The 20,948-nt window shown below is 42.9% G+C and overlaps 2 protein-coding genes across 4 annotated transcripts in view; both read right to left on the bottom strand.

Annotated features, from left to right (window-relative positions):
* Positions 1–20,948, bottom strand: part of UBE2Q2 (ubiquitin conjugating enzyme E2 Q2) — a 369,008-nt gene that overhangs the window by 102,095 nt on the left and 245,965 nt on the right. The gene's annotated exons all lie outside the window — the stretch shown is intronic.
* The window catches only part of TMEM266 (transmembrane protein 266), a 144,161-nt gene that overhangs the window by 116,420 nt on the left and 6,793 nt on the right, over positions 1–20,948 (bottom strand). Inside the window, exon 2 of one of the 3 annotated variants that reach the window (XM_049706609.1) lies at positions 15,836–15,909. The exons of the other annotated variants lie outside the window; for them this stretch is intronic. The gene's annotated coding sequence lies outside the window, so the exon portion shown is untranslated. The remainder of the gene's footprint in view (positions 1–15,835; positions 15,910–20,948) is intronic. 3 annotated transcript variants of the gene reach the window in all.

Raw genomic sequence — 20,948 nt, 5'->3', positions numbered from 1 at the left:
ATAGGGACTGGGACATAGTGGAGAGTCAGTAAATGTTAGCTATCAAATTACTAATACCCTTCTCCACATTCCAACTTTCGATTAGCTGACTGATTGATTACCAATGCTTCTTTACATGTCAAGGTTTAAATCATTCAGAGTGTGTTTCGGAGCTACATGAATTTTTGCATGCTTTGCAAATTGCTCATAAATTGCATCTAAAACTTGTAGAGCAATAAGCAACCTTTATATTTATGATTATATCCACTGCAGAATCAGGTAGTGTGGTTAAATCAGGACAGAAGGGATGTAACACTATTTCTATCGAAGTTTCTGGATGGAAAAAGTTCAAGTATATAGGTTTGTTTTTCTTTTCTTGTACGCCATCAAGCTGCTCAAAATCATTCTATACTTTAGTATGCTTTGTGCTTAGTCCAGACGTCTTCCGCAGGTTTTTCTTTATACTTCTGAAGTTTCTCACTGCCTTTTTTCTTACAGAAAGTAGATATATATGTTTTCTTCATCTTATGGTAAGATCATCATGATTTCTAATTTTCCTGTTAAATGGTGAATTTTGGACACATTACTCCATGGATCTGCTGCACAGCTGTTATCCTGGCTTGGTTCCTTTTCTTTTTTTTTTTTTTGTGGTACGCGGGCCTCTCACCGCTGTGGCCTCTCCCATTGCGGAGCACAGGCTCCGGACGCGCAGGCCCAGCGGCCATGGCTCACGGGCCCAGCCGCTCCGCGGCGCGTGGGATCCTCCCGGACCGGGGCACGAACCCACGTCCCCTGCATCGGCAGGTGGACCCCCAACCACTGCGCCACCAGGGAGGCCCGGTTCCATTTTTTTCCACCTCAGATACCATGTCCTCCTCTTCGCTGAATTCCTTTTATTTACGCTGGAGTTACATCCTCAAGTAATTTTCCTGAGTAAAATTATGTGGAAAGGAGATGTTCTGAGTATTTGCATGCCTGAATGTGACATAATTTTACATTATGCTTTTTCTAATTTTTCTCTTCCTACTTCAACACTGTGGTTTCCACCCCTGCCCTGCAATAAAAATGATCTTGATATGTTAGTCAGGAGCCTCCTAACTACCAAACACAATGGACACCTTTAGTCCTGAAACTTTCTGTGAAAGTTGACATTGCTGATGACCGTCTGATGCTTAAAACTCTTTATTCTCTTGGTTTTGGGGATTCTTTGTTCTTTCCTTCCTTTCTGCTTTTATTTCCTTTAAAGTTTTTCCTTCTTTTCACAAACCTTCAATGCTGATATTCTTTGATGCTCCATCTCTGCCCACTGACGGTCTCTTCTACATGGGCTTTCTGAAAAGGCTCATCTAACACCAGGACTTCAGCCACCATCTCTGTGTTGAAACAGAGCTCTAACTAAACTCTGCATAATAATTTCAAAATTAGTACATCTAAGGAGACAAAAGACCTGTATGCAGAAAACTATAAGACATTGATGAAAAAAAATTAAAGATGATACAAATAGATGGAGAGATATACCATGTTCTTGGAGTGGAAGAATCAACATTGTGAAAATGACTATACTATCCAAAGCAATCTATAGATTCAATGAAATCCCTATCAAACTACCAATGGCATTTTTCACAGAACTAAAACAAAAAATTTCACAATTTGTATGGAAACACAAAAGACCCTGAATAGCCAAAGCAATCTTGAGAAAGAAAAACAGAGCTGGAGGAATCAAGCTCCTGGACTTCAGACTATACTACAAAGCTACAGTAATCAATACAGTATGGTACTGGCACAAAAATAGAAATATAGATCAATAGAACAGGATAGAAAGCCCAGAGATAAACCCACACACATATGGTCACCTTATCTTTGATAAAGGAGGCAAGAAGATACAGTGGAGAGAAGACAGCCTCTTCAATAGTGGTGCTGGGAAAACAGGACAGCTATATATAAAAGAATGAAATTAGAACACTCCCTAACACCATACACAAAAATAAACTCCAAATGGATTAAAGACCTAAATGTAAGGCCAGACACTATAAAACTCTTAGAGGAAAACATAGGCAGAACACTCTATGACATATATCACAGCAAGATCCTTTTTGACCCACCTCCTAGAGAAATGGAAATAAAAACAAAAATAAACAAATGAGACCTAATGAAACTTCAAAGCTTTTGCACAGCAAAGAAAAACATAAACAAGACCAAAAGACAACCCTCAGAATGGGAGAAAACACTTGCAAATGACAAAGGATTAATCTCCAAAATTAACAAGCAGCTCATGCAGCTCAATATCAAAAAAACAAACAAGCCAATCCAAAAATGGGCAGAAGACCTAAATAGACATTTCTCCAAAGAACATATACAGACTGCCAACAAACACATGAAAGGATGCTCAACATCATTAATCATTAGAGAAATGCAAATCAAAACTACAGTGAGGTATCACCTCACACCAGTCAGAATGGCCAACATCAAAAAATCTAGAAACAATAAATGCTGGAGAGGGTGTGGAGAAAAGGGAACCCTCTTGCACTGCTGGTGGGAATGTAAATTGATACAGCCACTATGGAGAACAGTATGGACGTTCCTTAAAAACCTAAAAATAGAACTACCATACGACCCAGCAATCCTGCTATTGGGCATATACCCTGAGAAAACCATAATTCAGAGAGTCATATACCACAATGTTCATTGCAGCTCTATTTACAATCGCCAGGACATTGACACAACCTAAGTGTTCATCAACAGATGAATGGATAAAGAAGATGTGGCACATATATACAATGGAATATTACTCAGCTATAAAAAGAAACAAAATTGAATTATTTGCAGTGAGGTGGATGGACCTACAGTCTGTCATACAGAGTGAAGTAAGTCAGAAAGAGAAAAACAAATACCGTATGCTAACACACATATATGGAATCTAAAAAAAGTTTCTGAAGAACCTAAGGTCAGGACAGGAATAACGATGCAGACGTAGAGGATGGACCTGAGGACACAGTGATGGGGAAGGGTAGGCTGGGATGAAGTGAGAGAGTGGCATGGGCATATATACATTCCCAAATGTAAAATAAATAGCTAGTGGGAAGCAGCTGCATAGCACAGGGAGATCAGCTAGGTGCTTTGTGACCACCTAGAGGGGTGGGATAGGGAGGGTGGGAGGGAGACGCAAGAGGAAGGAGATATGGGGATATATGTATATGTATAGCTGATTCACTTTGCTATAAAGCAAAAACTAATACCCCATTGTAAAGTAATTATACTCCAATAAAGATGTTAAAAAAAATTAGTATGTCTAAATCTTTTTTTTTTTGGCTGTGCTGCACAGCTTGTGGAATCTTAGTTCCCCAACCAGTGGTCAAACCCGCGCCCTTCGCAGTGAAAGCACTGAGTCGTAACCACTGGACTGCCAGGGAATTGCCGAGTATGTCTGAATCTTAATCATTAGTTTACCTCCATTCAAAGGCTATTTCCATTCTTGTGGTTTTAATTTGGGATCATGGAGTCACCATTGACCCAAGTCTCCCTATTTAAGAACTGTGCCGTCATCTTCAACCTCTCCCTCTTTCATATCTCCCAACCAGTCGCCTAATCTATTCAAGTCTATATCAGAAATATCTCTGGAATTTCATCATCTTCCCTATTCTCACTGCTACCTTAATTCGAATTCTCATCATTTCTCACTTGAATTACGGAAACAGCCCCCTAACTGGCCCCTCTGTCCCCAGCCTCCTCCCAGTCTCTCTATCCTTCATTCAGCTAGTTACCTTCCAAAAATTTTTGTGTGTGTGTGATCATACCTTTCCTCTGTTTAAGACCCCAGCTGGCTCCCTACTGCTTATATATAGAGAACAGTGCTTAAACTCCTTAGGATTATACAAAATACTTTGCAATTTACCTCTCTACATTTACATTTTCACCCCTCCTCTCATCCTTCACCCCCACATTTTCTACATACACTTCAGCCATAGAAATTTCTGAGGATCCCATCCCTTCCTAGACTTTCCCCTTCACGGTGCTATGCATTCTTATTTACTGTTTCATTCCTAACTTTTTCAGGCTCAGTTGTCCTTCCACATTCCCAGAGAACCCTGCTAATAACTTTTTAGCATACAATATTGTTGAGATCCATTTTCCTATTCCTCTGTGGCTATGCTGTCAACTCCTGGGAAGCCAGGCCTGTGTTACACTTACTGGTATCATCAGCACCCAGCACAGATCTAACCATGAGAAGATGCTTCAATTCGATGTCAAGGGAAGAAAAGAAGGCAAAACCTCAGGGAACGAGTATGTTCAGGAGCAGGAAGGGGAACCATGGAAAGGGTTGCGTGAGGGTAATAAGGACCCTATAGAGTCACAAAGGCCTAGGGGAGAGAATTTCAAGGAGAAGGAGATGGTCAATGATGTCAAATGCTGCAGGGAGGTTGAAGATGAGGCTGGGAATAGGTCACGGTATCTGGAGACTTGGAGGTCTCTGGCCACCTTCAGGAAAAAGCATTTCAGTAGCATGAAGAAGGAGCTGATGAGATCTGAAGGGCTTAGGAGAGAGGAAGTGGTGTGGAAGCAGTTCTTTTCTGACCTGACTGCTACAGCATTTGACATCAACCCTGCCCATTTCTTGAATCACTTTCCCCTTCTTTGGCTTCTATGAGGCACATTTTTACATCTCCTCAGATTCCTTCATGGGCTCCTTGTTCTCTACTGCCCTTTAAATGTCAAGGTTTCCAAGGTTCTGTTTTTAGATCTTGTCTCTGCTCCCATTCATGATGATTGCAATGATGCCTACCTCTTGGCGACCCCACATCCTTATCTCCAGCCTTGGAATATCCCCAGGCTTCAGACCCATATTTAACTCCACCTGTTGGATGTGTAGATGCCCCAGGGGCACAGCAAGCTCACATTTCTGGAACTCAACTCATCTCCCACCACCAAAAAGCTCCCTCGAAAACTTGCTTCCCAATTTTCACCAACTATACCTACCTACCAAAGGGTACAACCTGAAGTTTTCTTAACTCTTTCCTCTTATCACTTTTTAAGTTTTGTTATTCCTATCACCTTCATTTTATACACTAAAAAAGAACCAGCAGAAAGAGAAATCACAAGAAAGCAATCCCATTTACAATCACATCAAAAAGAATAAAATGGGGCTTCCCTGGTGGCACAGTGGTTGAGAGTCCGCCTGCCGATGCAGGGGACACGGGTTCGTGCCCCAGTCCGGGAAGATCCCACATGCCGCGGAGCAGCTGGGCCCGTGAGCCATGGCCGCTGAGCCTGCGCGTCCGGAGCCTGTGCTCCGCAACGGGAGAAGCCACAACAGTGAGAGGCCCGCGTACCACAAAAAAAAAAAAAAAAAAAAAAAGAATAAAATGCCTAGGAATAAATATAACTAAGGAAGTAAAAGACTTGTACTCAGAAAAACTATAAGACATTGATGAAAGAAATCAAAGATGACACAAACAAATGGAAAGACATACTGTGCTCATGGATTGGAAGAATTAATATTGTTAAAATGAACATATCACTCAAGGCAATCTACAGATTCAATGCAATCCCTATCAAAATGCCAATGGCATTTTTTCACAGAACTAGAACAAATAATTCTAAAATTTGTATAGAAACACAAAAGACCCTGAATAGCCAAAGCAGTCTTAAGAAAGAAGACAAAGCTGGAGGTATCACACTCCCTGATTTCAAACTACAAATCTACAGTAATCAAAACTATATGGTACTGGCATAAAAACAGACACATAGATCAATGGAACAGAATAGAGAGCCCATAAATGAACCCACACTTATATGGTCAATCCACCTATGACAAAGGAGGCAAGAATATTCAATGGGGAAAAGACAGCCTCTTCAATAAATGGTATTAGGAAAACTAGGCAAAACTACATGCAAAAGAATCAGACTGACTACCCTCTTACACCATATACAAGAATAAACTCAAAATGAATTAAAGACTTAAATGTAAGACCTGGGGGACTTCCCTGGCGGTCCAGTGGTTAAGACTCTGTGCTTCCAATGCATGGGGTGCGTGTTCAATCCCTGGTCAGGGAACTAAGATCCCACATGCCGTGTGGCAAAAAATAAATAAATAAAAGATCATCATAGAAAAAGACCTGAAACCATAAAACTTCTAGAAGAAAGCATAGGCAGTATGCTCTTTGACATCAGTCTTAGCAATACGTTTTTGGATGTCTCCTCAGGCAAGGGAAACAAAAGCAAAAATAATCAAATAGGACTACATCAAACTAAAAAGCTTTTGCACAGTGAAGGAAACTATTAACAAAATGAAAAGGCTGCCTACTGAATGGGAGAAGATATCTGCAAATGATATAACTGATAAGGCATTAATATCCAAAATACACAAAGAACTTACACAACCCAACATCTAGAAGACAAAAAACCCGATTAAAAAATGGGCAGAGATGGGCTTCCCTGGTGGCGCAGTGGTTGAGAGTCCGCCTGCCGATGCAGGGCACGCGGGTTCGTGCCCCGGTCTGCGAAGATCCCACATGCCGCGGAGCGGCTGGGCCCGTGAGCCATGGCCGCTGAGCCTGCGCATCCGGAGCCTGTGCTCCGCAATGGGAGAGGCCACAACAGTGAGCGGCCCGCGTACCGCAAAAAAAAAAAGGCGGGGGGGGGGGGGCAGAGGAGTTGAATAGACAGTTTTCCAAAGAAGACATACAGATGGTCAAAAGACACATGAAAAGATGCTCAACATCACTAATCATCATGGAAATGCAAATCAAAACCACAATGAGATATCACCTCACACCTGTCAGAATGGCCATTATCAAAAAGACAAGAGATGACAAGTGTTGGTGAAGATGTGGAAAAAGGGAACCCTTGTGCACTGTTGGTGGTAATGTAAATTGGTGCAGCTACTCTGGAAACCAGTATGGAGGCCCCTTAAAAAACTGCAAATAGAACTACCATACAATCAAGCAATTCCACTCCTGGGTATTTATCCAAAGAAAATGAAAAGATATATGCACCCCTATGTTAATTACAGCATTATTAACAATAGCCAAGATATGGAAGCAATCTAAGTGCCCATCAACAGAAAAATGGATAAAGAAGTGGTGATATACAGATTTATAGATACACACACACACATACATACACACAATGGAGTATTACTTGGCCATAAAAAAGAATGAAATCTTGCCATTTGTGACAACATGGATGGACCTAGAGGTGCTAAGTGAAATAATACAGACAGAGAAAGACAATACTGTATGATTTCACTTACATATGAAATTTAAAAAACAAAGTAAATGAACAACATAACTAAATAACAGAGGCACTGATACTGAGAACTAACAGGTGGTTGCTAGAGGGGAGGGGGTTGAGGAGAGAAGAGAAAAAAAATCCTATTACCTCAAAAATCCAGAAATGTATCCCCTCTTTTTCCAAACCCACAGCTTAAACCCCAGCCCTAAAAATTTTCAGCTGCATTGTTAGTCTCCCCAATTCAATTCTCAATCCCTCTTCCAGCACGCTCCAACTGCTTCCAAAGAAGTCTTTTTCCTCTAGTACTTAAAAAAATGGATGCATAATTTACACACAATAAAACACACAAATTATAAGTGTAAAGTTTGATGGGTTTAAACAGAACCACCACCCGAATCAAGATATACAACATTTCTGTAGTCTCAGAAAGTTCCCTTGTGATTCTTTTCAGTCAAGCCCCTGATACCCAGAGGCAGCTGATATCTTGATTTCTATTACCATAGATTAGTTTTGCCTGTTCTAGAACTGTATATAAATGGAGTCACATGGTATGGATTATCTTGTGTCTGGATTCTTCAGTCAACACAGTGTCTGTGAGAGTCATCTAGGTTATAGCATTTTCACTAGTTTGTTCCTTTATATTGCTGAGTAGTATCCAACTGTATGGATATACCATAACTTATTTTTCTATTCATCTGTTGATGAAAAATTGAGTTGTTTCTAGTATTGGCTCGTATGAAAAAGCTGTCATGAACATTTCTGTGTCAGTCTTTTTTGGACATAATATTGTCAATTTTAGAGAAGTATGCAGGAGTAGAATTGCCAGTTCACGGGATAGGTGTATGTTAAATTTTATAAGAAACCGCGAAACGGCTTTCCAGTATGGTTCTAGTATTTTATAATTCCACCAGCCATGTCTGAGAGTTCCAGTTGCCAAAACAAGTCTTTTTCAAATGCAAATCTGTCATACTATTTTCCTACTTAAAGACCATCTCTGGCTCTCTCCACCTATGTTCACATTCCAAAGGAAATAGGCAAGGCTCTCCATTATTTGTGTCCCAATTGTCCAGCTTCATCTCTTGCTACTTCTCCACATGTTCCCTTAACTCCAGTCATACTAACCTCACTCAGTTCCCTCAACTCATGAAGTTCTTTCACTTCTTTAAGTCCTTCCCTCTGCTGCATTTGCATAGCGAATGCCTACTCATCTTTTCAGAGCTATGTGCTGATTACTTCACACCTGTACCCACACCCCTGTGAGTTAATTGCTGCTATTCTGTGCTCCCTTAACATACAGGATATAACTCCATTAGAATACTCTGCTCAAAGCACTAGAACACATTATTTTCTACTTGCTACTGGACTAGCTCCTGGAAGACACTACTACCATTATTTAATGATGGTCTACCACCAGACAGACACTATACTAGCTGCTATGCATAGAATGAGTAATAACAGTCATGGTCCCTGCTCTCCTAGAGCTTAGGGAAGGGTGGAGAAGAAAGCCAAGTAATCACACTCACAAATGCAGAATTAGAAACTGAGTTAAGTGGTCTGAACACAGGGAGTGATGAGTCTACGAATATGTAAACAAGAATCTGTCCTAAATAGGGTGGAGGGGGCATGGAAGGTTTCCCTGAGCAAATAATACTGGAATCTAAAGGAGGCACAGGAACTAATCAGGTGAAGTGTGTTGCTCCTTATTGTGGGAGAGAACCTGAGACTGTTCAGGAAACTGAAATTAAGCTGGCGGAGGTTTGAGAACAGAGACTAATGGGCCCCGTGTGAGGGAAAAGAGTTGGGCAAGGGCCAGACCAGAAGCTGCTCACATGTGGCCACCGTCTTGGTCAAGACAGAACAGCAGCAGACCTGGTAGTATCATCCTCTGCTGACAGCCATGATGGCTGTCCACTGTCCATCACTGTACCCAGCGACAGGGTCATGTGAAACAGACATTTGTGAATTAGTCAATTTTAGAAGTGTTCAAGGAGTTTGACAGCTAATGGAAAGAGAGATTACATGTATCCTGGGTGGGCTGCAAAGTTGGGGGAAGAGTGTTTTTAAGCAAAGGCACAACTTGGGTTTGTTGAGGGAATACAGCCAACAGAGGTAAAGGGATGAAATATGTAAATACAGTTCTGCCATAGGTGGAAAGGATGGAATCACAAATACATAGATTTTCAGTTTTGAAAAGGAAGAATCATTCTTCCTTTGAGGTAAGAGAAAAGGGCAGGAAAATGGGGAAAGATCTAGAGAAAAGACACTAACTCTTGGTAGTTATTACAGTCACGTGGTTCACTGGACATTTTCCTGAATCTGCATGGTGCTATCAGACAATCACTTTTTGTCAGCTGTGTCATGGATTCTGCCCATAATCATGGTAGCAGATTTATGGACTGGTGACTGTGCAACCAGCACAATGCTGGGAGTTTTCACATACATTCGCCATCTCACTAAATTTTCATAATTTTTCAAAGTATATAGTTTTAGGCCCAATTTACAGATAAATTACAATGTACAGAACTTGGGTTCAAGGAGGTTACAAACCTTTCCTGGATCTACACTGTCAGTGAGTGGGTGACCTGGATTTGGAACTCAAGGCCTGTGGCAACTTGGGAGCCACAGAACGTGAGTTCTTGTCCCTTCTCACTGGTTTCAGATGTTTTGCTCCAATACAGCTGTAGCCTAGGCACAGTGCAAGGTGGGACAGGCAGTTTTTGCCTATAGGGTCAGTTTAATTTGCATAATGTGCCCTCCAGGGTCTCATACCAGTGTATGAGGAATAAGAAGACAGTTTGGGAGGCTAGAATGTAACACTTTGGCATAGAACACATTGTCTTCTTATTGAGATGGGAAGGATCAGAAAAAAACCAACACTGGAGTACATCACAGGCTAACCTAACTAAAGATGAGATCAATAACTTCTCCACAGAGTCCCATGGAGTCCAAGAGTGCCATGGAGACATGCCTTCATGTGACCTTTTGAGCTTGGGGCACAAATGCCAAGATGGCAATAACTTGGGTGATAACCAGAGTGACTATGGGTGGGGCAGCCCTTAGAAGACAAACCTATCCCAAGAGGAGAAAAAGAGCCTTTGGAAGAATTGCCAGTGTCCATGGAAAGCTACAAAGCTGTGAAGATCCTGCACCAGGAGACAGGTATCCACACCCACAGAGAACAGCAGGCGATGTGGGAACTAGTTCCACCTGTAGAGAGCAGTACTGCTGGAGTGATCTGAATTAGAGGGCAGGAGAGCCAGATGGGCAGGTTCCCCATTTGGAGAGGTGCCTTTAGGGATATTAACAGGAGACATCATTGTGTATCACTGCTGCCACCAGAGAGGGTGGTCTCTTGATCATTACCAAGCTTCCTTATTATCTTACAGCCCATGCACTTAACAAATTGGTATCTACTTAGTCTGTGCTGTAGTTGACTCACATTTATTTTAGCATAACCTAAGACTCATTCCAGCCCTGGCAGCTTTTCCAACTTGAGGAGCTATATAGTCAGTTGAATAGTGTCCCCACAAAATTCATGTCCACCCAGAACCTCAGAATGTGATCTTATTCAGAAATCAGTCTTTGTAATTAGTTAAGATAAGGTTATATGGAGTAGGGTAGGCCCTAATCCAATGACAGCTTTCCTTATAAGAGACAGAAGAGGAGACAGAGAAGGTCAAGTGAAGACAGATGCAGAGCTTGGAGCGATGAGGCCACAAGCCAAGGAAGACCTGAATCCACCAGAACTGGCAAAGAAGGATCCGCCCCTAGAGCTTCTGGAGGGAATATAGCCCTGTTGACTCCTTGATCTTAGACTTATGGCCTCCAGAACTGTGAGAGAATGAATTTCTGTTCTTTTAAGCCACTCAGTTTGTTGTACTTTGTTACACCATCCCTAGGAAACAAATACAGGAGCTGAGGTCATTCTCCCTAAAGGGCATGTTAAGGAGCTCTCCAGCCCCTAGCTACACCCCTATATGTGAGTGCCGAGAAAAAATGTCTGCTGAATAAATGCATTTCCCAGATTTTAAATTGAGGGAGAAGCATGATGTCCCTGAGTTAGCAGGGAGGGATCAACAATAACACTAGATAGTATCTGGAAGACCTGAAGGCTGTCTATCAAAAAGTCTCATCGTGTGGCTTTGGCTGGCAAATGCAGTAAGTGTCAGGATGCGGCTTCTAGTTTTGTCAATCTCAAGGTTGAGTCAACCTTAGCATGATTAGCTAAATCATGCTAATCAAATTCCCAAGGAATAAAAACAAGGCTGCAAATGTATTGATCTGTATGTGTGTGAGAAAGAGAGAAAGCTTCTCTTTCAGGATCCAAAATGCTCAAGTTCACTGGCAGGGGCCCAGAGTCAGCACACCTGGAAGCTGATCAGTGACTGTAAGTTGTATGGAATGAAAGCTAGGAGGCAGGGCACCACCTAGCAAGCAAAGAGGAAGGGACTCCATCCAGGCCATAGAGAGGCCCAGTGGCCTTCCCTGTACCATGACAGACCGCAAAGTTCAGGCCCGCCTGTCTGCAGCATTCACTGCAAGTTTCTGGTTTTCTGGCTCTTCTTCTCCATGGTCTGGGGCCAACTGCCCCACTTCCATTCACATAGCTGTCCTCTAAACAGGGTGTTAAATGATTATGTTTAAACTTGCTATATTACAGTTATGTCTGGACTTGCCTCCCTAAGATCACAAAGCAGGTAACCTTAACTAAAGTTCTGGGTTCTTCCAAACCCACATTTACAATTTGTTTAATACCATAATAACTAATACCGCCTGCATTAGTTTCCTGTAGCTACTATAACAAAGTACGACAAACTTGGTGGTATTCCTTTTTTTTTTTTTGGCGGTACGCGGGCCTGTCACTGTTGTGGCCTCTCCCGTTGCGGAGCACAGGCTCCGGACGCGCAGGCTTAGCGGCCACGGCTCACGGGCCCAGCCGCTCCGCGGCATGTGGGATCTTCCCGGACCGGGGCATGAACCCGTGTCCCCTGCATCGGCAGGCGGACTCTCAACCACTGTGCCACCAGGGAAGCCTGGTGGTATTCTTTTTAAAGAATAGAAATTTATTCTCTTACGGTTCTTGAGGCCAAAGGTCCAAAACCAGTGTGTCAGTGGGGCTGGGCTCCCTCTGAAGGCTCTGGGGGAGAATCTGGTCCTGGCCTCTTCCAGCTTCTGGTCACTCCAGGTGTTCCTTGGCTTGGGTCTCATCACTCCAATCTCTGCCTCCGTGGCCACACTGCCACGTCTTTTTCTCCGTGACTTTCATACTGATAATCCAGAATTACCTCATCTCAAGATCCTTAACTTAATCACATCTTTTTCCAAATAAGGTAACATTTACAGGTTCTGGGGACTTCATGTGAGTATCTTTCGCAGTTGGGGGGATTTGGCGTCACCATTCGAGGCTTTTGAACACTGGACCTATCTATCTGTATTCATACATCTTCAGTGTCTCATACATGAATGAGACTGAAGAGTTAAATTAAGGCAATCTTATTTCTAAATTCTAAGGCACCTCACTACCGCTATATACCATCAATATCCCTCTGAAAGGAAATCTAGAATCTTGATATCATAGGCCTCTCAAGCACAGGCCAGTGTGAATGGGTTTCATGGGCTCATGATTCAATGCGAATTATCTCTGACATCTCTTCAGGCCAATCTGTCACTATAAACTGTAATTGCAATTAGCATTAAATTTGACTATGATATCAAATATCTGGCATGATTATCTTTTACTCTACCTCTTCAAATCCTTTCTACCTTTTGAGGCCCAGCTAACCCCTCGCCTTCCCAGGGCATGACATTTTCTTACTCTCCACAGCTTCTCACAATCCTGCTTTCCTCTGAGGTCTTCCTACCCTGACCGTGGGAATCACTTGTGCCTGGGACTTGATAAACTCTTCCTGAGAGTTTCTTTCTGCAATTAGACTCGATGCATATAATACAGTCTATTGTCGGAATTTTGTTAAATAACTGTTGGTTGATGAATGTAAGGGGAATTAGTGATGGTTAAAGCACAGATCACACCAAAACAAGACTGCTCTCCATTGTGAGGCAGGAAAAAAACACCTGTTTGCTTGGAAGGTCCAAGAGAAGAGAGAATACTTGTTTTGAGTCAGCTGATCTAGAAAATTAGATAATTATGTCCTAGAGGATGAGATGTTTAACATTCAGCTAAAAGGTAAAGTTCTTTTACGTAAGTGGTAACTGTTAAGACAGGGAATGTGATTTTCTACCAAGAAATATGGCATAGATCTTTCAGGAAGGAAAGTTAGAGGACCCAAAGTGTCTTCCTCTCCTCCCAGAAAGGATTTGGTGAAGCATCTGTGTAGACAAAATATAGCCCCAATTTCAAAATGTATGTGAATATCTGACAGAAGAACACTAAGAATCAGAGGCACTAAAAGGAAGGAGAACTGCCTGATTCAGGAGTCCCCCCCACATCATCGGTTAGACACAGACCCTGGTGACGGGAGCCGCATCCCAAGTACGAGCCATGACCTTCATGTTGCTAAATACGACACTCAGTTTCTCAGCCGCATTAGACACAACGGACCGCTCATTCCTTCTTCTTGAAGTATTTTGTTCTCTTTTTCTCTGCCCTCATTGGATGTTCCTTCTCAGTTTCCTTCCCTGGGTCCTCCACCTCCTCTTGACCTCTAAATGGTGACATGCCCCAGGGCTCAGTACTCAAGCCTCATATCTTATACATCTATCCTCTCTGCCAGGGCCTAGGTGAGCTCATTCAATCTCACGGCTTAAAATGTCATCCACACAGGCTTTCTCCAAAATTTCTATTTCTGGCCCCATTCTTTCCCCTGAACTCCAGACTTGCATATCTGCCTGCCTACTTGAACTTCTTTAGTGAGACATCTAATAGACTGTAAAACTTAACGTGATTGAAACAGAACTCTTCATTTCCCCCCACCTAAAATCTCCTCCTCCTCCGTCTCCACTTCGGGAAATGGCAGTTTCATTCAGTTGCTCAAGCCCAGAACCTTGAAGTCAACCTCGACTCCTCTTTCTCTCCCACCCCACATCCAATCCATCAGCAAATCCTACCGGCTCTACCTTCAACATATATCCAGAATCCAACCACTTGCCTCTGCTTCCACTGAGAGCAACCTGATCCACGCCACCATCAACTCTCACCTGAAAGAGCCTCCCCACTGCTCTCCTGTTTCCTCTCCCAACCCCTACCAGTCACGCTCTAAAGAGGAGCCCAGTGAACCTTCTGAGAAAAACTAAGTCATGTTACTCCTCTGCCCTCCACTATCCAAAGACGTCCCAGTTAATTTTCAATGAAGTCCAAGTGCTCACCATGGTCCACAAGGCCCTGCAAGCTCCCTTTCCAGTTTCATTTCCTACCCCCTTCATCACAGCACTTTGGTTACACAGGCCTCCTTGCTGTCTTCAGCAGGTTATTAAACTGAACGTATACTACCTAAAAATGTAAGATATAAAGAGAAAATTTGTGACATCAATAACACAGAGTGTGTGTAGGGGGGTGTGGAGCTGCAAAGGAGTTTTTGTGTTTAACAGGTACAGAGTTTCGGTTTCACAAGACGAAAAGAGTTCTGGACATGGATGGTGGTGATGGCTGCACAACAATGTGAATGTACTTAATGATAGGCTCTATTTCGTACAGATCTCCAGAACTTAATGGGAATGTACTTAATGTCACTAAACTGTACATTTAAAAATAGTCAAACTGGGGCTTCCCTGGTGGCACAGTGGTTGAGAGTCCACCTGCCGATGCAGGGGACATGGGTTCGTGCCCCGGTCCGGGAAGATCCCACATGCCGCAGAGCGGCTGGGCCCATGAGCCATGGCCACTGAGCCTGCACCTCCGGAGCCTGTGCTCCGCAATGGGAGAGGCCACAACGTGAGAGGCCCACGTACCGCAAAAAAAAAAAAAAAAAAAAAAATTAGTCAAACTGGTAAATTCTATGTTATGTGTATTTTACCAAAATAATAATGAAAAGAAAAAGATAATTAATATATGTATACATGTATAACAAGTCTGAAAGGATAGGAACAAAAGGGGAATAATAATTATCTTTAGGGTTACATATGATTACATATGATTTTCTTATTGCAGGAAAAGTATTTATGTATTACTTATGTGTGATTTTTATATATTACATATGTAATAAAATACATACAGAGCTGTGTATAAAACTTATACCTAGTGTGGTGATAATATTTAACTACATACAAACTCTGGAAATAAATACGTGTCACTAGCTATGGGCCCCAAACTTCCTATTGAGTGTCATCAATTTCAACGGACTCATCTCCACAGCAACCAGACAAGAGGCCTTTAATCTAAATACAGGAGCCCTCAGGTATTCAAACGCAGACTCAGGTGAAAACGTGGATGCTACCTGACACAGGCCAATCATGCTACAGATGAACGAGCTGTTGCAAAAACTGTGAATATCTCTACCATGTGTCATTTGATAATGTGGCATCTTTTGACACAGACCAAGCTACAGAGCTGCCTATCGTGTATAATTAAGGGTTTCGGGTGTACTAAGGTTTTCTCCTGCCAAACGCCATTCATCTATGCTTGAGTCTTCCAACAAATAGAACCGAAGTACAATTTGAAAAGCAAACTCACTGTGCGAATTATTTTGTCCTGCTGTTTTAAGTCACTGCACGGTTCAGAGGAGTAGAGAAATTATTCTGGAACACCTAAACCACAAAGCACAATCCCATCATTTGGGGAGAGGATGCCGAGACCCAGGAGAGTAAAGTGACTGTTCTAGAGCTGCCCTCCTAGCGTGTGGAATAGCTGGGGCTGGACTCCAGAAATCCTCACACCTTAGTCCCGTGCTTCTTCTCAAAAGTTGGAACGTTATCTTTGGAAAAGGAGAGTAACAACAGCCTGAATGTGGTTACGACTAGAAACAGCTTTATTTCTCTCCAACCTTTGTCTTCAAACAGACTCTATAGCTTTCTGGTTACACTTTCGAGAACCACCTCATTTCAGCCATTAAGACTAATTTTCAGGTGTTTCAAAAAAAAACCAACTCATCTGGTCTAAATCAAGTCTTCAATCTCACATCCAGCTCAAAGCTCTTCCCCTGATCGTGGCTCAGACTGTCTGTGATCATGGCTCACAGCTTGAGGTCTTGTGATGGGGAAGGGGGTGAAATCTGCTTTCTCTCCTCCTCCCCTTCTTCCACGGCTCTGGTTTCCCAGGATCGCTGGTGGGCCTGGGGTGGGGGAGTTGTCAAGGATTGAAGTCAAGGGACTAAAGTCTCTGCACTTGACTGTTTCTAGATCTCCCTCGGCTGACAGCATTCTCTGGGCTGGTGTCCAAATGCCGAATGTGCCGTGGGAGGCAGCTACGGCTTCTGAAAAGGCCTTATGGGAACCTCCAAAGGATCTGAGTCAGGGGCACCAAACTGATGGTGCTCTGGGAGCCCTCTCCCTTGGCTGGGAGGAATCAAGGCTCTCCCCGCTCTCCCACCCCCCACCATTGCACTGTCCCTCACACTCTGCCCAGGGAATCAACTCTCCTTGAATGTCTAGTCTTTTCTTCACACAGGCTATATAGGTGGGTGATGGCAGCCAGAAAAGTTCAACCACCTTTACATAAATCTGGAGCAGTTGTGCCTAGCTGTTCCTCTTTAGAAGGTGGGGATACGTACCACCTAGTATCTTCATAAAAAAAAATCCCAGTCAGTATTCTCTTAGAAGAGTCCTAAGTGTTGTTTGCAAGGTGGGAGGGTAGTTCTTACTTTTGGAAAGGAAGACATTACACAAAGAGGAAGGAGCCACTGGGAAGGTCCTGGGGAGAGAAAGGGAACTGCCCACGGACTGCTGGGAAAAGGAGGGGCCGCCTCCAAGGACAAATCCCCTCACCTTAGGGAATGTCAAGGACTCTGAGGGGAAGACTGAGGGGAGCTGCCTCCCTGGAACCAACCAGATCGGGTGCACGAGGATAAGACAAAACCCCGCCTCTGCCCTTCACCCACTCAGTGGTACAGCCTGAGCCCTTTCCTCCTTCTGGGCTCCAGGGTCCCCATCTATAAAATAGGGGGATGGTGAATATTTGTGGCTACAAAGCATTGGACTACCCTCTCGTTTTGGAGGAATTCCAAGATGGGATGCAGGCAGACTCCCTCCTGGTCCATCACGGAAGCCCAAGAGGAGGCCATATAGTCTCATTCCCTACCCCTCCCATATACTACAGCATGGAAATGTGACCCAGGCTCAGCTGAGGACTTTGAATCCTTAAGAATGCAAAAGTCTAGCTGTGGTGGAATGAGAAGTCCAGGGGTATGGCATGAATGCTGACTGGAAGTGACCAGCCTAGAAGAGTACAGGAGTGCCCAGTGCCCTCGAGCTGTGCCTGGCCACCTTGCTTATTTGCTGAGGCTGGCTCTCTAGTCCCCTATGATTCTGCAGAAATGCCATGTTCTTCTGTGATAGTTATTTCAACTTGACTCACAAGCCCCATTCAACCTCCTTCTCCCTTGTTTCCCTCTACCCTAGAAGCTAGAAAGCAAAATACTTGAATCCCCAGATGCCTTTGCATTAAGAAGTGGTCATGCGATACAGTTCTGATTATTAAAATAAAGGAATAAGTCCCTTCCCCCAAATGAAGGCAAAACCTGGAGAGGAGAAAGCTTTTGCACTGGAGAGGAGAAAGCTTTTGCACTTCACATTTGTCCCTCTCCTTCCTCCTACCTGGAATACAGATGAAATGCCTGGAGGTGAAGCAGCTGCTCATGACCATGAGGAACAAAATGCTAAATAGAACCCTAGCCTCTGATGATATCTCTGAGCAGCAAGGCAAGCCTGGACCACCACCTTTAGACTTCTTACACAATAAAAATAAGTCATTTACCTATTCAAGCCACTGTTTTTCAGACCTTCTGTTACTTTCAGATAAGCATATTCCTTCATGATATATTTTCAATAAATAAAAGTTGAGAATGGTTGTATTTACATTTATAAAATATTTTGTAGTTCATAAACTGTTCTGTTGTTTACCACCAGGAACTCCAAGTGGTACCACAAGCTCTCTTCCAGCTCTGATATTCTGTCCTTATAAGAGGGACATTTCTCTTACTAGGCAAACTCACATCACCCACAACTTTTACAACTCAACAAAAAAGAGCAGTTGTCTTGCTCTCAGCTGTTCTTTGAGATGGTACACCACTGAACCAGGTGCCCTACCTCCTTCTGCCTTCTCCGTCCTCTGATTCATTCCCTAAAGCTAAGGGCCAACCCCCCTACCTGAGACCTCCTAGCCTAATACTACCTCACAGAAGTTCCAACTTGACTAGAGGTCAACTTACAATTTTCACAGCCAAATAGATTCCTGCTATCCAGGCACAATCTGAGTTGAGTATGATATTTATATTAGTCAAATATTTTGTAGTTCAGAAACTTAAACTGCCTTTTTTTGTACCATCTCACTGATCCTCACAACAATGCTGAGATAAACAGGGCAAGTATAAAGACTGTGATGAGCCGCGGGTTCTAGGGATAATGAATAAAAGTGCTACATGACCCGAGGCAGTGGGGAAAGGGGAACAGACATTGGACTAGGAGTCAGGAAACCTAGGTTTTGTGTTCCAGTTCTACCATTAACTAGTAGCTTGACCGTGGGAAAGTCGTTTACCTCTCTGGGTCCAGTTTCCTCATCTGCACAATGAGGATGCTGGATGTATTAGTCAGCTTGGGCTGCCATAACAAAATACCATAGACTGCATGGCTTAAACAACAGAAACTTATTTCCTCAGAGTTCTGGAGACTGAAAAGTCCAAGATCAGGGTGCCAGTATGGTCTAGTTCTGGTGAGAGCTCTCTTCCTGGCTTGCAGACAGCTACCTCCTAAAGATCCTATCTCCACATACAATAACACTGGGGGTTAGGGTTTCAACATATGCATTTTGGGGGTCCCCATCCAGTCCACAGCACTGGAGTTCCTTCCACCTATTAGCACAAGTCTGGAACATTGAAGATGATCACAATTACCTGTGGAATCAGTAATTCCACCTGACCTTCTTGATTCAAGAAACTGCACAAGGCTTACTTCTCTACTCTCGGGCAATGAGCATCTTGGGGTCTTCTGTGTATGTTTTTCCTTTTCAAAGGCAATTAATATACCAAATGTGATCTCTGACCAAAGCAGGTCTCTCCTAAGGCTGGAGCCTTAACGTTTTTCAGAAAGCTGTATGTTTATTACTTTCAGTTTTGGGGTATGGCATGCAAATTAGCTACTGCATTTAGAAAGAACACAATGGTGACTGTCAGTTGGAGGTGGGTTTCAAATCACAAGTATACAGTTAAATTTTCTAATAGCCATGGAGATCGCTGATCAATTGCTGCCCTTCACCAAAGCCCAAAGTGCCTTGTCATTCCTACTTCGCCCCTGAAGTGCCTGAAAGTGCTGTTTTCAAGCAGGTTTGTGGTCAGAAGCAGACTCTGGTGAAGAGAGCCAGCCTACCTTAGGTCAAATATAATTTTCTCCATTGGTAATCAACCAAGATTTCACTAGAAATATTAATGATTTTTGGTTTAATATACTTACTGTCAAAGGCCTAAAAGTATGTGGGGCACTTAAATACAATTCCAACAAAAATACTCCAAGGATGATTGAAACAGTCCTAGAATGTGTTCAGACCTGAATGGTCTCAATTTCTGTAACTGCTTCATTTGTTTACTTCTTCTTATTTATGATAGACTCTAGAACTGCTTATTAACACTAAATTTTCTCTGTGTTAGTAATTTCAAACCCAAATTTACCTTTCATAGCTATTAAAGTCTTTATCTTCAATTGCCCCCAACTGTCTAAACTCTGGTATTCTACAAAATGGTAAGATGCTGAGTTTTCCTGATTGATTCTATAGAGCAACGGTTCTCAAATGGGAGATGCCAAATGTTCCCAGGGGGCATCTGGCAATGTGTAGAGACGTTTTTGGTTATCACAACTGGGGGAGGGTGGTAGTGCAACTGGCATCTAATAGGTAGAGGCCAGGGATACTGCTAAACACCCTACAGTGCACAGGACAGCTCCCCCCAACAAGGAATTATCCGGTCCCAAAAGTGCTGAGGTTTAAAAACCCTGCTATAGAATCTCAAGATGCAAAGAACATGGTCCTTAAGGCTTCCAGGGGAGCACAAATTCTATTGGTTTTATTGGAAGCCCAACTCTGTGACTGTACACGACCTCAGAGACACAGCAGAAACTGATGGAATATTTGCCATGCCAACGAAGAACGAAGAACGTCAGGAATGGGATTAATTTTTTTTTTTTAAGTAGGCAGCCCTTCCTTTGATCTTCATTCAACCTCAATGTCCTCTTCACCTGGGTAGTAAGGGGAAAGAAAACAGGACTAGAGCACTGGCTCAGGAGCAGGCCTGTGACAAGGTCTGAAGATTTTCCACTTATACCCTCAGGGCTCACTTTACTTGGGAGTGATGGTGTGAGGACAGAAAAAAGCTCCACACACTATAAAATCCTAACAGCTTCATGGGTTGGTAGGATTTCAAACTCCTTTTAAAAAGCATTAAATTACTCCCTGTGATCCCATTATTTTAATGATTTCTGTATATCCCTCCTCATTCCAAAAACGTTGATGTGGTTAACTCGCCCTGTGGTGTTGACTCAATTTTCCCATATAAAGCTTAACTGGGCTTTAGGACTGATCAATAGAAGTTTCAGTGTAGGAGGAAAAAGGATTTTGGAAGGACCAAGAAAACCTATAATGTTTT

The sequence above is a fragment of the Orcinus orca genome, chromosome 2 (assembly GCF_937001465.1).
Source record: "Orcinus orca chromosome 2, mOrcOrc1.1, whole genome shotgun sequence".
Classification (NCBI taxonomy): Eukaryota; Metazoa; Chordata; class Mammalia; order Artiodactyla; family Delphinidae; genus Orcinus; species Orcinus orca.
This window is presented reverse-complemented; position numbering and strand designations above follow the sequence as displayed.